Below are 12,553 nucleotides of genomic sequence, written 5' to 3'. Positions count from 1 at the left end.
ATGGGCCTAGCTCGCTGTGCTCCAGCCCATTCCTGCTGGCCATGGATCCTATCCCCGATGTCCAGTGAAATGAGGCTCAACCATGTGTGTGCAAGTGACGATCCATAAAAAGCTCCACTCCCAGTGGTAGTTTGCGGCGTGGTCCGAAAGTAGAACAGAAAATGGGCGAGGCGGGTTTCTGCTGAGCCTATGCTCAGTTTTCTCATCCCAGTTTGAATATCTATACGGCACGTCGTGACAACCCATTCGAGGATAGGGCGCGGTGAAGACATGACAGACACTGCTTTGCTTCAAAAAATCCGCAAACTCCGAACTAGTGAATGCAGTGCTGTTGTCTGACATGAGGACTTCCGGGAGCCCGTGAACACTAAAGGTCTGCCAGAGTCGTTTGGTGGTGGCACGCGATGTAGTCGTCGTCATCCGGTGTACATCCATCCATTTAGAGTGCGCGTCTACTACCAGTAGATACATTGCCCCCTGGAAGGACTTTGGTAAGCCACATGGAGGTGACCAATGACCGGCCCAGCCATTCCCACGGGTGAAGTGGGGCCATCGTGGAGCTTGGTGCTCCTGGTACCAGGTACACTGTTTCGCTAAATTATTGATCTCTCTGTCGATGACAGGCCACTACACATCATTTTGGAGACCCCTGGGTCCACTGCAGAGGTCCTGCAAAATTGCCCCCTGGCCAGGGGTGACCACCTCAGAACCCCACAGGAGGATGCCATCCACCATGCAAAGTTCCACCACCTTCGTATAAAAGCCCTCAGGTCCTCCAGGAGGACATATGGTGCTGGACCTCATACAGCACGATGTTGCAGACCCTGGCCAGCATCGGGTCCGTCTGTGTCCAAGCCTTTACTTGGGCCGCTGTTACTGGTAATGAGTCCATAAAATGCAAGGTTGCGACTACCTCGTCCGATTCCGCTGGCGTCGGTGCACTGGTGGGCAGCGGTAGTTGGCTGAGAGCGTCCATGTGGGGAATCTTCGTCCCTGCGCGATATTCCAAAATATACTCATATGCCACCAGAAGGAGACCCCAACACTGAATGCGGGCAGGCGGACTTCCTTGTCCTCTTTGAATAACCCCAAAGGCAGTTTCCGGTTGGTATAAGCCATGAGCGCATGGCCGTAGACATATTGATGGAATCGTCTAACACCGAACAATGCCAACCCTTCCTTTTATATTTGGGTGTAGTTTCGCTCCACCACCGGCAAGGTGTGTGAAGCGAATGCACTGAATGCTTCTCGGAACCATCGTCCTGGCCTGGCGGCCTCAATTCCATAGGGTAAGACGCACATGTCCAAAGATGTGCAGGTTAGGTGGATTGGCCATGCTTAGTGTCCAAAAGGTTAGGTGGGATTACTGGGTTACGGGAATAGGGTGGATGTGTGGGCTCAAGTAGGGTGCACTTTCCAAGGGATTGTGCAGACTCGATGGGCCGAATTGCCTCCTTCTGCACTGTAAATTCTATGACTCTATGTGAGCAACAAGGGCTTCTCCAGATCAAAGTGAGTCAGCAAGTGGGAAGACAGCAGTCGTGCTTGACTTCGTCAAACGCTCTCTGCTGAGGCAGGTTCCAAATCCACCGCTGGTCCTTCTTTAATAACTGGTGTAGCGGGGCCAAAACTGTCACCAAGTTCAGGATTCCCGTGGTAGTGTACCAGGCCCAATAACGAATAGGGCTCTGTGGGATCCTATGGTACAGGTGCATGCCAGGTGGCATAAGCTTTATCGTCTACTGGGAGGCATCTGGGTTTTTCTTGTGCACTTAAATATTCCATCAACCACACCTCCCACTGAAATTTACATTTCAAATTAATAGTCATAGAATTATCATAGAATTTACAGTGCAGAAGGAGGCCATTCAGCCCATCGAGTCTGCACCGGCTCTTGGAAAGAGCACCCCACCCAAGGTCAACACCGCCACCCTATCCCCATAACCCAGTAACCCCACCCAACACTAAGGGCAATTTTCGACACTAAGGGCAATTTATCATGGCCAATCCACCTAACCCGCACATCTTTGGACTGTGGGAGGAAACCGGAGCACCCAGAGGAAACCCACGCACACACGGGGAGGATGTGCAGACTCCGCACAGACAGTGACCCAAGCCAGAATCGAACCTGGGACCCTGGAACTGTGAAGCAATTGTGCTATCCACAAGGCTACCGTGCTGCCCCAAGAGGTGCACATTATGTGACAGGAGCAGCTTAACCTTGGCAGTCCATTTTACTATTGAGTGCTACAAGTCTCCATATATCCCCACTTGAATCCCCCGCCACCCCCCCCCCCCCCCCCAAACAAAATCAAATTACTGGGCTTACATAAGCCTTCCATGGCAGGAAGAGAGTAAGAATCGGGTGTGAACAATTGTTTTTTTGAAGAAAATTAGCAGATCCAGTTACATTATATAGTGGGATTATAGTCTAGTATGGAGGTTTCATAGACAGTCTGCGGAGTTAAGAGGTGCATAAAAAAGGAGCATTTCAAGACCCACACAACAGGATGCAGCAGGTGGCAAGTTCTGGGCTGGGCTGTTGCTAGGTTAGTGTTGCTCCTTTTCTGGCCTGTGTACGTCACGACTCCTCATTTCCAGAGTCCTCGTCATCATAGCAGTCAGCATCTTCTTCTTCCTCCTCCTCTTCGTCTATATCATCATCATATAAATCATCATAAAGCAAATCTGAACTGTTGTCACTGGAAGGCACTTTGGTCTTGATGCAATATTCAGCCAGTGTGGTTGGAACCTTCACACCATCTTTTTCAGCTTCAGCCTTGGTTGAAAGCACTTGTTTCCTGATGATTTCAGCATATTCTTTGTCTTTCCCTTTGCTATCTCTCCATTTTCTGAACATGACTGAGGCATCCACATTTGCTGGTGAGAATGTGTTTGGTTCATTCAATAATGAGATGACACTTAAAAGTATAGTCCTGACATTTTGAGTTGGATTCCATCTTTCAGAAGGTAGTTCACCACTCTGAGGATCATCTACTGGTGGGTGAAGGATTGAAATGCAAACATCTCCATTCTCATAAATATTTGGGTGCCACATTTTTGTCAGAAATCTGAAGGTAGGTGGAGAATATGGATAATCTATTGGGAATTTCAGATGAGCCTTAAAGTAGCCTCCCTCATAGAGCGTGTTGGGCGGCCCGAAAATCGCCACTTCCCAATTGTACAGATCGGACTCGTCCACCAGAGTGATCCTGAAACCTTCCATCGGCTCCTCCTTCAAACTCTTCAGCTCCAACATTAAGGCCTTTTGAGAGCTCGTCATCTGCTGCTGAGCCATGGTGGTGGGCGAGGAACCAGAGAGAGATAGAGAAACAACAAGAAAGGGAAGAAAATGAGGGGAGGAAGGGGGTGGTGGGGAGGGGAGGAAGAGAAAGATAAAATAAAGCAAAAGGGAGGGAGGAAACAAAATAATTTTAAAAAAACACAGCCTTCGGTTGACACCAGGCAATGAACTGAGCGACGTCCTGGACTCTTCAGTGAGTTGAGAGAAGGGGATGGGTGGGGGGGGGGGGGGGGGGGGGGGGGGGGGGGGGGGGAGAAGAGAGAGAGAGAAAGTCCTTCTTCCTCCTTCACAACGCCAAGTCTCTTCACCAGATAAAATAATTAAACCAATTCTCCACACATTAGGGGAAAATAAGCCGACCACGAACAGTTCATGAAGATGAGTATTTTTAATATAAAATGAGATGTTTATTTCACTGCTTATTGTACGGTTTGGTTTTATTTTCTCTCTCCCTGTAATGATTATCTTGGCTGTGCGCTCTCCACACTGACAGCAATAAAATGGCCCACCAGCTGCTACTGCGGCTGCGCCTCAGTCCTGGAAGTTACTTTTCGAAAACACTTGTGTCTTCTATTTTCTCCTACATTGCTGTATCAAAATTATTCATATCATATTCAACACTTCAGCTAAGTGCACAATCAGACTCCAAACACATGAAAGAAGAGTCAAGTTTCAAATAGGGTCTCAGTTAAGCATTTAGTTCTGCAGTTTCAACATACTCTGAAAGGTTTTAGTGCCATATTTCTTGCAAACTGCACTGAGTATTGAAGCTGGCTTATCTATCAAACTGCTGTCAATGCTTTGCCAGAAAATGAAAACAAAGCAATTTGAAACAAAAGTCAATGAAGGAAATGAATGCAAACCACAATAATTGGAAAATATTGGAAAAATGTATTTTTTGCTTGGCATATAATCTGAAAACATTGACGAAAAACGTTGGCATGCCTACCTGCATTTTTCTGAAGATAGTGCAGAGCCAGGCTTTGATCTGCTTTAAATGAATTATACGGAACAGAAAACACAACCATACTCACAGGTCCTCTCTGTAATGTTGTCGGATGGCCTGATTGATATTACAAGAACACTTGTAGCTGAAGCTATCAACAATTTATTAACATTAACTGTGGGTAAACTATATACAAAACAACAGATAAATAACAGTAACATCAAGCACAAGCAACCTCTCTCCAGCTTCCTCCCACCAGTCTGAAGGGTCACCTGACTCTAACATTCATTTATATACTAGTGAGACTCCTAGTGGTCAGTGAATTAGAACACAACTATGATATCATCACATCCCCTTTCCTTTGAAGAAATAAATTATCATCAGTATTTTTACATGTGACATCATGAGCCTATGAGTCCAACAGTATTAATTGTTTTTAATTTTTAAAATTGGTTTAACAAATATATGTATATATATATTTTTCTCGCCAATATATCTGAATCTCCTACTCTCACAATGTCATCAACTACTCAGAGCTACTCAGAGGTGGTAAAAGTATGGACACCTTATCATAGAACTGCTTTTGTTTTGCATTAATGTTTTGCATTTCCTGCAGTAGCACTGCATTCTCCGCTTTCTTTACCAAGTATGGAAGTGTGGTAGGCAACCTTCTATTCATGAGTAACTCTACAGGCGATCTACCATGTGACAATGGTGATGCTCTGTAACTCAATAGTGCAAGATATGGATCTGATGGTCTGTCCATTGCTTTCTTCAACAATTGCTTAACAATATGCACATCTTTTTCGGCATTTCCATTGGCTTGAGGGTACAACAGACTCGACGTAACGTGATTGAAATCATACGTGACTGCAAAGTGTTGTCATTCTTTACAACTAAAACAAAGACCATTGTCACTCGTGACGGCTTGTGGAATTCTGTGTTGACCAAAAAGTGACTTGGTATGCAGTATAACTGGGGGTCAGTGTGGTGTGGGGGGGGGGTCAGTGTGGTTTGGGGGGTCAGTGAGGTGTGTGGGGGGCTCAGTGCAGTGTGGGGGGGGTCAGTGTGGTGTGGGGGGGTCAGTGTGGTGTGGGGGGGTCAGTGTGGTGTGGGGGGGTCAGTGTGGTGTGGGGGGGTCAGTGTGGTGTGGGGGGGTCAGTGTGGTGTGGGGGGGTCAGTGTGGTGTGGGGGGGGTCAGTGTGGTGTGGGGGGGTCAGTGTGGTGTGGGGGGGTCAGTGTGGTGTGGGGGGGTCAGTGTGGTGTGGGGGGGGGTCAGTGTGGTGTGGGGGGGGGGTCAGTGTGGTGTGGGGGGGGTCAGTGTGGTGTGGGGGGGGTCAGTGTGGTGTGGGGGGGTCAGTGTGGTGTGGGGGGGTCAGTGTGGTGTGGGGGGGTCAGTGTGGTGTGGGGGGTCAGTGTGGTGTGGGGGGTCAGTGTGGTGTGGGGGGTCAGTGTGGTGTGGGGGGGTCAATGCGGTGTGGTGTGGGTCAGTGCGGTGTGGTGTGGGTCAGTGCGGTGTGGTGTGGGTCAGTGCGGTGTGGTGTGGGTCAGTGCGGTGTGGAGGGGTCAGTGCGGTGTGGTGTGGGGCAGTGTGGTGTGTGGGGGGGGTCATTGCGGTGTGGGGGGGATCAGTGTGGTTTGGGGGGGTCAGTGTGGTGCGGGGGGGTCAGTGTGGTGTGTGGGGGGGTCAGAGCGGTGTGGGGGGATCAGTGCGGTGTGGGGGGATCAGCACGATGTGTGGGGGGATCAGTGCGGTGTGGGGGGATCAGCACGATGTGGGGGAGGTCAGTGCGGTGTGGGGGGGGTCAGCAAGTATAGGGGGGTCAGTGCGGCATGGGGGGGGGTCAGTGCGGCGTGGGGGGGGTCAGTGCGGCGTGGGGGGGTCAGTGCGGCGTGGGGGGGTCAGTGCGGCGTGGGGGGGTCAGTGCGGCGTGGGGGGGTCAGTGCGGTGTGGGGGGGTCTGTGCGGTGTGGGGGGGGCTGCGCGGTGTGGGGGGGGTCTGCGCGGTGTGGGGAGGTCAGTGCGGTGTGGGGGGGGTCAGTGGGATGTGGGGGGGGTCAGTGGGATGTGGGGGGGGGGTCAGTGGGGTGTGGGGGGGTCAGTGGGGTGTGGGGGGGTCAGTGCGGTGTGGGGGGGTCAGTGCGGTGTGGGGGGGTCAGTGCGGTGTGGGGGGGTCAGTGCGGTGTGGGGGGGGTCAGTGCGGTGTGGGGGGGTCAGTGCGGTGTGGGGGGGTCAGTGCGGTGTGGGGGGGTCAGTGCGGTGTGGGGGGGTCAGTGCGGTGTGGGGGGGTCAGTGCGGTGTGGGGGGGTCAGTGCGGTGTGGGGGGGTCAGTGCGGTGTGGGGGGGTCAGTGCGGTGTGGGGGGGGTCAGTGCGGTGGGGGGGGTCAGTGCGGTGTGGGGGGGGGGTCAGTGCGGTTTGGGGGGGGTCAGTGCGGTTTGGGGGGGTCAGTGCGGTGTGGGGGGGGGTCAGTGCGGTGTGGGAGGGCTCAGTGCGGTGTGGGGGGGTCAGTGCGGTGTGGGGGGGTTAGTGCGGTGTGGGAGGGCTCAGTGCGGCGTGGGGGGGGGTCAGTGTGGTGTGGGGGGGTCAGTGCGGTGTGGGGGGGTCAGTGCGGTGAGGGGGGCTCAATGCGGTGTAGATGGGGTCAGTGTGGTGGGGAGGGTTCAGTGTTGTGTGGGGTGGTCAGTGCGGTGTGGGGGGGTCAGTGTGGTGTGGGGGGGTCAGTGTAGTGAGGGGGTGTCAGTGTAGTGAGGGGGTGTCAGTGTGGTGAGGGGGGGGGGGTCAGTGCGGTGTGGGGTGGCCAGTGCGGTGTGGGAGGGCCAGTGCGGTTGTGGGAGGGCTCAGTGCGGTGTGCGGGGGTCAGCACACTTTTACCATTTCATCAAGGCCTGCAATCTGCCCTACTCCATCGAGGAAGTCAGGGCTATCACCAGAGACTGCCAGGTCTGCGCGGAGTGCAAACCGCATTTCTACCGGCCAGACCATGCATGCCTGGTGAAGGCCTCCCCCCCTTTGAACGCCTCAGCATGGACTTCAAAGGGCCCCTCGCCTCCACCGACCGTAACACGTACTTCCTTAGTGTGGTCGATGAATATTCCAGCTTCCCCTTCGTCATCCCATGCCCCAACATGACGTCTGCCACCGTCATCAAAGCCCTCAACACCATCTTCGCTCTGTTCGGCTTCCCCCCCTACGTCCACAGCGACAGGGGATCCTCATTTATGAGCGATGAGCTGCGTCAGTTTCTGCTCAACAGGGGTATTGCCTCGAGCAGGACGACCAGCTACAACCCCCGGGGAAACGGGCAGGTGGAGAGGGAGAATGGGACGGTCTGGAGGGCCGTCCAGAGGTCTCCCGGCCTCCCGCTGGCAGGAGGTCCTCCCCGACGCCCTGCACTCCATTCGGTCGCTCCTGTGCACTGCGACTAATGAAACCCCGCATGAACGTCTCTTTGCCTTCCCTAGGAAGTCCACCTCCGGGGTGTCGCTCCCGACTTGGCTCACAGCTCCAGGACCCGTACTCCTCTGTAAACACGTACGACTCCACAAGGCGGACCCGTTGGTTGAGAGGATACAGCTTCTCCATGCCTACCCACAGTTCGCCTACGTAGCGTACCCCGATGGCCGCGAAGATACAGTCTCCCTCATGGACCTGGTACCAGCTGGGTCCGCACACTCACAACCCCCCTGGCCCGGCGCCACCCCCCACTCCCCCGGCACACCCAGCCGCAACCCCCGCCCCAGGACAATCCGTCCTCCCCCTGCCCACACCCGGGGATGAAGTGGACTTCGACACGCTCCCGGTGCCACCGAAGACCAGACCGACACCGGAATCGCCGCCAGCACTGCGGCGCTCCCAACGGCAGATCAAGGCTCCAGACCGACTGAATCTGTAACATGACCTGGACTTTTAAAACATCATCACTCTGTATATAATTTTCCCCTCCACCCCGGTGGACTCAATTTTTTTTTCTCTCTGTACTTTAAGAAGTCTACCTGTATATAGTTCTCCACCACTCCCGCCGGGCTCAATTTTAACAGGGGGTGAATGTGGTAGTCACCACTGATGTATATATTGTATATAGAGGATGTCGGTGTAGGTGCTTTACGATAAGGCCCTGTACTACAGGTACGGGGATAGTTCCCTGCCTGCTGGCTCCGCCCAGTAGGCGGAGTATAAATATGTGTGCTCCTCGTACAGCAGCCATTTCGCCAGCTGCTGAAGGAGGCCAAACATCTTAGTGTAATAAAGCCTCGATTGCATCCAACTCTCGTCTTTGTGTCATTGATCGTTCATCACTCGTATTGGAACAGGATGGTTTATGTGAAACTCAGTTCACACTTCTGTACATAAACTAGGGGCTTTTCACAGTAACTTCATTGAAGCCTACTTGTGACAATAAGTGATTATTATTATAAACGGAAATAACAATTTTAAAAGGAAAAGAAAATAACTCTAAGACTGAAGTCTCACTCTCTTCCAGATATCAGAGCCAGAATTCTCCGAATGCTGGTAATTCTCTCTTCCCGCTGGCAGCACACCCCTGCCCGCAGATTTCCCAGCAGTGTGGGGTCACTTCAATGGGTGGGATTCTCTGGACCCCCAGCCATGTGTTTCTCGGCGGCTGGCAGCAAGGTTCTCTCTTCCCGCCGCTTGTCAATGGGATTTTCCATTGAAACGACCACACTGGGAAACCCGTGAGTGGGGGTGTGCTGCCAGCAGGAAAAGAGAACCCCAACAACCATAGAATTCTGGCCAATGGGAAATTCCCTTGACAAGCATCAGGAATAGAAAGTTCCGCTTCCAACAAACAGCTCTCCGCTGAAAAACATGTTGGGAGATTGGAGAACCCCGCCCAGCTCTCTGGTTATTGACCTTCTTAACGTATCCCTTAATTAATTATCCCCCTGGAATTACATTCAATTGTCTCTTGAAACTGTAAATGTTGTCTGCCTTATCAGGACAGATTATTCCATAACTCAATTACTGATTAAGCGAAACGTCCTAACTTTTTAAAAACCTTTCTTCACTAGTATTTGAACACTTGGTGATATTCAGTAATTTGACTGGATCAACTAAGTATCTTAAATTTCATCTCAAAGGATCATCTCATTTGTGTAGAAAGCTTCAACCTTCTTACCTTTCTTCAAAATTAACTTTGTGATATCCAGAGTCATTTTCATTATTCACCTCAGTGTGCTCTCCTGGACAATGCGACATGCATTCTGTTCTCAATTGAACATTTACCAAACCAATTTTGAAACAACAGTGGTGATCACAAAAGTATTAGGCACAAATTCAAAATCAAGCAAAATTGATGCAAAATAAGCATAAATACCATGAAGGAAGGAAGTCAAAATATTGAAAGAGATTACAGGATGGGCTGAATTCTACGGCCCCTCCTGCCGGCAGGGCCTTGTGGTCCCACCAAAGTTAATGGAGCTTTGAACATCTCGCCACATTTCCTGGCTTCAACCCTGTTGCGATGGGGCCGTAAAATGGCACCCACTGTGTTAACAGTAGGCTTGCAATTTTTATTTCCAAAACATAGTAATATTGTTGACCTCAGCTCTTGAAGGAAGGTGCCAAGTGTCATGATATTCAAACACACACATCATGATAGACACACCAACAGACAAATCAGAACACACAACACCACAACCAATCACAGACAAAGACAGGGACAGTATAAAAGGACAAACACGGCACCTGGTGGGCAGTAGATCTGGGGACAAGGACAACGATAAGACCTGTTTTAACATCACAGACGGAGTCCCCACGTGCAGAGTATCAAGACAAAACTGTAGATAGTAAGTTTGAATAAAACAGCGTTGTACCAAATACAACTGTGTTGGCTCATCTGTGTGTCAGAACCAACACCACATGGTACAGGAGTGGATCGATACCTGCCGACTAACCTGCCATTCTGGACATGGACCTCACCGATAAACCGCAGCCGTTGCAAGTCGCGGGGAACCTTGGTACCAATTGGAAGCTCTTCAAGCAGCGATTCGACCTGTACATCCGAGCCAACGAGAAACAGAGTACCTCGGACGAAACAAAGATTGCAATGCTCCTCTCCTACGCAGGTCAGCACGCCATCGATGTCTTCAACTCACTGGTGTTCAAAGAAGGCGAAAACCAATCCAAGTATGACACAGTCATCCTCAAGCTAGACCAGCACTTTAATGTTGAAGTGAATGAAAGTTTTGAAAGATATCTCTTTCAGCAACGCCTGCAAGGTAAGGAGGAGCTTTTTCAACCCTTTCTGACGCACCTCCGAATTCTAGCGCAGTCCTGCGGTTACGGCAACACCTCAGAGTCCATGATCAGGGACCAGATTGTTTTTGGCATTGCCTCCAGTGGCTTACGCCAGCAGCTTCTTAAAATCAAAAGCCTCACCTTAGCGTCTGCAGTGGAAGCCTGTGTCCTCCACGAGAATGCAACCAGCCGTTTTGCCCGATTTCAGGCGTCCGAATTGGCACGGAGGGGGTCCCCAGCCGTCGAATCGGCAAGCCAGGCCGCCCACGACGCCGAATGCATCCAGGCCATCGATTATCTCCCGACCCGCGGCCCCGACGAGAGCGGCCGCTTCCCGCACTTTTCGCGGTCTCCCGCGCTTGTGCGCGCCAAAACCAACGGCAACATCGAGGGACGCACCGCGCAGGCGCGCCCAATGCAAGATCGCACTGCGCATGCGCAGTGGCGCAACGAACGCCGTGACGTCATGACGTGCGGCAACTGTGGAGCTGTACACTTAAAAGGGCAATGTCCTGCTAAAAACTCCGATGTGGCAAGATGGGCCACTATGCTGCCTACTGTCGTGCGGCTCAACCCATGGATCCTACACATCTCCGACAACCTCGCAGACACGTCAGGACCGTCCAGCCCACGCATCAAGACTTCCAGCTAAATGATGCAGATGACCAGGATGCCTTCCGGGTTTCCGTCATCGATGTAAACAGGGTCAACGCCATCAATCCGGCCGAAGAGTGGAGTGCCACCCTAACGGTCAACCGATCGCACGTCACCTTCCGTCTGGACACCGGCGCATCCGCCAACCTGATTGCATATTCTGAATTCCAGGCCATGAAGGTCAAACCACCTATCACGCCATCCCGGCTCAAGATGGTTGATTATAACGGGAACGTCATCCCGTCCATGGGTTCTTGCCAGCTACTGGTAACTCACAAAACACGCACTCCCCGTCGAAGTTGTTGGCTCATCAAAAGATTTGTTACTGGGCGCACAGGCGTGTAAGGTCCTTCACCTGGTACAGCTCTCTCCAGATGAGATATCCGACTTCCCGGATGCTGAGTTCCACGCAAATCTCCATTCCCTCCTTGCTCACAACCAGGAGGTATTTGAAGGCATGGGGACATTGCCATACACTTACAAGATTCGCCTCAAACCGGACGCCATCCCGGTCGTTCACGCACCTTGCAGGGTTCCTGCGCCACTCAAAGACCGCCTCAAGTTGCAGCTGCAGGCTCTTCAGGACCAAGGGGTCCTATCCAGGGTCACGGAGCCCACGCCATGGGTCAGCTCCATGGTCTGTGTAAAAAAAGCCCTCTGGCGAGCTCCGCATATGCATAGATCCTAAAGATCTAAATAACAACATTATGCGGGAACACTATCCCATCCCCAAACGAGAGGAAATCACCAGCGAGATGGCCCAAGCCAAAATATTTCCCAAACTGGATGCGTCCAAAGGATTTTGGCAGGTCCAATTGGACCCGGCCAGCCGAAGGCTATGCACGTTTAACACCCCTTTCGGCAGATTCTGCTACAACCGGATGCCATTTGGCATCATCTCGGCATCTGAGGTTTTCCACCGAATCATGGAGCAGATGATGGAAGGCATCGAAGGGGTACGTGTATATGTGGACGATATCATCATTTGGTCCACCACTCCGCAGGAGCACATGCATCGTCTACGACGCGTCTTCGCCCGCATACGACAAAATGGCCTGCGTCTCAACCGCACCAAGTGTGCCTTCGGCCAGATGGAGCTGAAATTCCTCGGGGACCACATCTCACAATCAGGGGTCCGTCCCGATGCAGACAAAATTAGCGCCATCACAGCCATGCCACGACCGGCTGACAAGAAGGCTGTCCTAAGATTCTTGGGCATGGTCAACTTCCTTGGGAAGTTCATTCCCAACCTTGCTTCTCATACAACGGCTATGCGCCATCTCGTGAAGAAATCAACAGAATTCCAATGGCAACAATCGCACCAGCTGGAATGGGAGGAGCTCAAGCACAAACTGGTCACGGCACCAGTGTTGGCGTTCTTCGACACGGC

The 12,553-nt window shown here is 52.0% G+C and overlaps 1 protein-coding gene and 1 pseudogene across 9 annotated transcripts in view; both read right to left on the bottom strand.

The window, feature by feature from the left end:
* The window catches only part of LOC140391729 (disks large homolog 2-like), a 1,606,854-nt gene that overhangs the window by 1,342,835 nt on the left and 251,466 nt on the right, over positions 1 to 12,553 (bottom strand). The gene's annotated exons all lie outside the window — the stretch shown is intronic.
* On the bottom strand, positions 2,298 to 3,498 carry LOC140391730 (ubiquitin-conjugating enzyme E2 R2 pseudogene; annotated as a pseudogene).

The sequence above is a fragment of the Scyliorhinus torazame genome, chromosome 15, assembly GCF_047496885.1.
Source record: "Scyliorhinus torazame isolate Kashiwa2021f chromosome 15, sScyTor2.1, whole genome shotgun sequence".
Taxonomy (NCBI): Eukaryota; Metazoa; Chordata; class Chondrichthyes; order Carcharhiniformes; family Scyliorhinidae; genus Scyliorhinus; species Scyliorhinus torazame.
The sequence above is the reverse complement of the archived record's forward strand: the minus strand, read 5'-3'. Positions and strand labels throughout refer to the sequence as shown.